The sequence below is a fragment of the Rhinopithecus bieti genome, unplaced genomic scaffold (genome assembly GCF_001698545.2).
Source record: "Rhinopithecus bieti isolate Rb0 unplaced genomic scaffold, ASM169854v2 scaffold_48167, whole genome shotgun sequence".
Taxonomy (NCBI): Eukaryota; Metazoa; Chordata; class Mammalia; order Primates; family Cercopithecidae; genus Rhinopithecus; species Rhinopithecus bieti.
This window is the reverse complement of record NW_016819003.1, coordinates 181,828-185,880: the sequence shown is the minus strand read 5'-3', so window position 1 is coordinate 185,880 and position 4,053 is coordinate 181,828. Positions and strand designations below refer to the sequence as shown.

At 41.3% G+C, this 4,053-nt stretch overlaps 1 pseudogene; it reads left to right on the top strand.

Annotated features, from left to right (window-relative positions):
- Positions 1-1,545: 1,545 nt before the first annotated feature.
- On the top strand, positions 1,546-3,627 carry LOC108519172 (nucleolar and coiled-body phosphoprotein 1 pseudogene; annotated as a pseudogene).
- Positions 3,628-4,053: the final 426 nt, after the last annotated feature.

The following is a 4,053-nucleotide window of genomic DNA, read 5'->3' as shown; positions in this document are numbered from 1 at the left end:
CAATAATAATCATAATTATTACTGATAACATTAAGACATCAGAATTATGGAAATCTCATACAATCTGGAACACATTAATAACACATTTATATAAACTATAACTCAAAGAAAGTTAAACTTCATTTCATATTTGATAAAGCCTCCTGTATAACTTTAATACACCACATAAGCCAAATATGTCTCTCTTGAATTTTAAGGACCCTAACATTCAAAGCTAAAGGCCGAATTTAGAATATGATTTTGCAAAGTTTGTCAAATATCAAAGATTTAAAACACTTGATGTCGCAAAGTAGGATCATAGGTCACTGTAAAGTAACTCATTTAGCCATTTAGCCAAAGTGATAATTCAAAGATTTTCAAGAGCAAAAACCTTTGCTCTTTAATAGAGAGGAGACTCCAATTTCCAAACCATAAGACATAATAAAAACAGCTTGATGCCAGTTGAATCTGTCTCTCTCTCTGCCCTCTTTCTCTGCAGTTTACTCAAAAGGTAAGAAGAAATATTTCACTATCTTTAATACTACCTGAAAATCTTTTTCAAAAGAGAAAATTAAATTTTACCTCTGCATTAGTGTATTATTAACACTGAAGTTAATTTTAATAAAATCTTATAACAAATATATCTAATCTCAATCAGTGTGATCATAAGGTAAGATTTCCATAAGCCTTTTATAAGTTTTTAATTTTTTTTAATTGAAGAAGAGATCAATTTTACAGGAAAACCTTGTTATTCTGACACAGGGGCACAGACTCTGGCACTGTGTAAGTGTGATTTTGACATTAATGTTCTGTTTATAGAAAAACTAAATAATCCCTTTTAAATTGTAGCCAACTTGATGACACACAGAACTCCTTTCACAAGATCAATTTTTTCATAAACCTTCTACAACTTGCTTAAAGCTTCAGTTTTGTTCTATCACTTTACTTTAGGACAACATTTACTTTCTTTTCCAACTTTCCAACTTTCTGCATCTGTTTAGTTTTAGCCATTCTGTCTTATTAGTTTAATTTACAATTCTTAAACTCTCTAAACTAGGCAAAATTGCTTTCTCTTTAAGAGAAACCACATTCCTATGCCTTTTTATAACACTTTTACAAAAAATCCCAAAATACATTGTATGTTTTGTGTGCACAATGCATATAGAATTTTCCCTATATCTAGTAGTTTTAATTACATGTTTTAATGACAATGCTAACTCTTAGTGGCCTTAGTTTTAGTGAAAAACTTAAGAGGTAACCAATTTTACTTATGTATTAGATGCAGAGACCAAGGCAAACAATGCTTGAAGCTAGGTCTTGTCATGGCCCTCAAAGGCTGAAATCTAAAGACATAAGTTTATAGACAAGTTAAGCAAGTAGAAACATAGACAGAAGCATATCTTACAGATTGTAAGATTTTTATTTGCTAGTCTTCAAATAGTTTGTCTCCCACACTTTAGACTGTCAATCTCTTGATTACCCGCTGAATTGCCCTAAATAATTGTTAAGTAGGCAACTTAAAAATAGCACCAATAGACAATGGTAGTCACGTGTATTGCCCAGAGGATGGCAGACACTGGCTTGTGTGATTCCCACAGACCTGTATCCCCTTGTGCTCGACTTCCTGTGTGATAACCAACTCTTGGAGGTGGCCAATATATTCACCAAACCTACGGGAGCTACACAGCGGGATGCCAATGCCTCTTCCCTCTTGGATGTCTATAGCTTCTGTCTCAAGTCTGCTAAGGCCCCAAAGCAAAAGTTCCAGGCAAATAAATGTACCAATGACTAAGAAAGGTAAGAAGAAGACTTCATCCAGTGACAATAGTGAGGACAGCAGCAAGGAGGAGGAAGAAGTTCAAGGGCCTCCAGGTAAGAAGGCTGCGAGCAAGTTTGTCTCAGCCTCTGGGGAAGGCTATTGCCAAAGCATCAGAGAGCAGCAGCAGTGAAGCATCCAGTGATGATGAGGACGATGACAAAAAGAAAAAGTCTGTCCAGAAGGGAGTTAAGCCCCAAGCCAAGACAGCCAAAGCTCCTCTTAAGAAGGCTAAGAGCTCTGATTCTGATTCTGACTCAAGCTCTGAGGATGAGGCACCAAAAAACCAGAAACCAAAGACAACATCTGTAGCAGCTAAAGCTTGGGCTAAAGTCCCAGCCACATCAGGTACTCCAGCTCAAGCAGCACCTAAAGTAGTCAATGGCAAAGCAGCCAGCTGCAACAGCAACAGCAACAGCAGCAGCAGCAGCAGCAGCAGCAGCAGCAGCAGCAGCAGCAGCAGCAGCAGTGATGACTCAAAGGAAGAGAGGGCAGCAGCCATCCCCAAGAAGAGTGTATATTAAAAGCAAGCTGTGGTCAAGGTCCCAGTGAAAGCAGCTGCCACCCCTACCCAAAAATTCCAGCTGCGAGGACTCCTTCGGTGAGGAGGAAAAATAGAAAAAAAAAGTAGAAAAAAAAAAAAAAAAAAAAAAGAAAAAAACAACTCAGGTCCCTAAAGTTCAGTGCCCACTCCTGCTTCCCCTTGGGAAGCCAGACTCCCAAGAAAGCTGTGGAGAAGAAACAGCCTTCCGAAAGCAGTGAAGACAGCAGCGACAAGTCTGATTCAAGTTCGGAGGAAGAGGATGAACTCTTGCTAAGTCAGTCGTCTCTAAAGCAAATACTAAACAACCTACAGCAAAGAAAGCAGCAGAGAGCTCTTCAGAGCTCGTACTCCAACAGCTTCGAGGATGATGAAGCTCCTTCCAAGCTAGCCAGTACCAACAAGAATTCCTCAAATAAGCCAGCTGCCACTACCAAGTCGCCTGCAGCGGAGCCAGCTGCAACTCTCAAGCAACCTGAAAGCAGTGGCCAGAAGCCTCTGACGAGAAAGGCTGACAGCAGCTCCAGTGAGAAAGAGAGCAGTTCCAGTGAGGAGGAGAAGACAAAGATAACTGTGGCCCCCCTTAAGCCCAAGGTAACTGACAAAGCAGCTCCATATCTGCCTGCCAAGCAGGCTCCTGAGGGTGGTAAGGACAGCAACTCTCATTCAGACAGCTCCAGCAGTGAGGAGGAGGAGGAAGAGAAGCTATCTAAATCCCCAGTTAAGAAGAAGTTGCAGAAGGCAGCAGAAGGGACAGCCCCTTCTAAGCCAGCCTCCACAAAGAAAGGAAAGGTTGAGAGCAGCAGCAGTTCTTCCTCTGATGACTCCAGTGAGGAAGAGGAAGAGAAGCCCAAGGGCAAGGACTCTGCAAGACCAAAAGTCCCCAAGGCCAATGGCACCTCTGCACTGACTGCCCAGAATGGAAAAGCAGCTAAGAACAGCGAAGAGGAGGAAGAAGAAAAAAAGGCAGCAGTGGTAGTTTCAAAGCTGGGTTCAGGAAAGAAGTGGAAGAAGATGAGGCTGCCAAAAAGGCAGAGACTCCTCCAGGCAAGAAAATAAAGCTTCAGACCCCTAACACATTTCCAAAAAGGAAGAAAGAAGAAAAAATGGCATGACCCACATTCCTAAGGGTCAGGGAGGAGGAAATTGAGGTGGCAGAGAACTCCGCTGATGCCAACAGAGGCGCAGCCAGAGACTGGGGGAACGAGGCAATCAGGTTTTGAGGTTCACCAAAGGCAAATCCTTCTGGCATGAGAAAACCAAGAAGAAGCAGGGCATCTACTGGTTTTAATTTGACAGTGAGTGACTTGGGACATCTTCACCCCTGCTTCAGTGAAGATCTGAGACCACTCACTTTCTCCAGGGGACCAGGGAGCCCTCAGCTCTATAGGCAAGGGTGTTGATGAGGACAGAAGTTCAGAGTTGGTCCTAAGACTTTGAAATGTAACCTCCTCTGTGGTCCTTTTCTGTATTCCTAGTTTTATACAGACTTGTTTTTGAGTGTTGAGTGTCAGGGACAAAATGAGGGGAATGTTATTTTTAAAGAAAATTTATTTTCATTGTCTCCTTCTTCCTGTTCTGTGGAAGTCTTCATACTGAGAAATTTGAATATTTTATATCAAATCATTTCCTTTTGATTTTTGCTGTGATTTTCAAAGGTGGAGTCCCACAGATAAAATCTTAGCTATTGCCCAAGACATAGTTAAGGGTCACATGT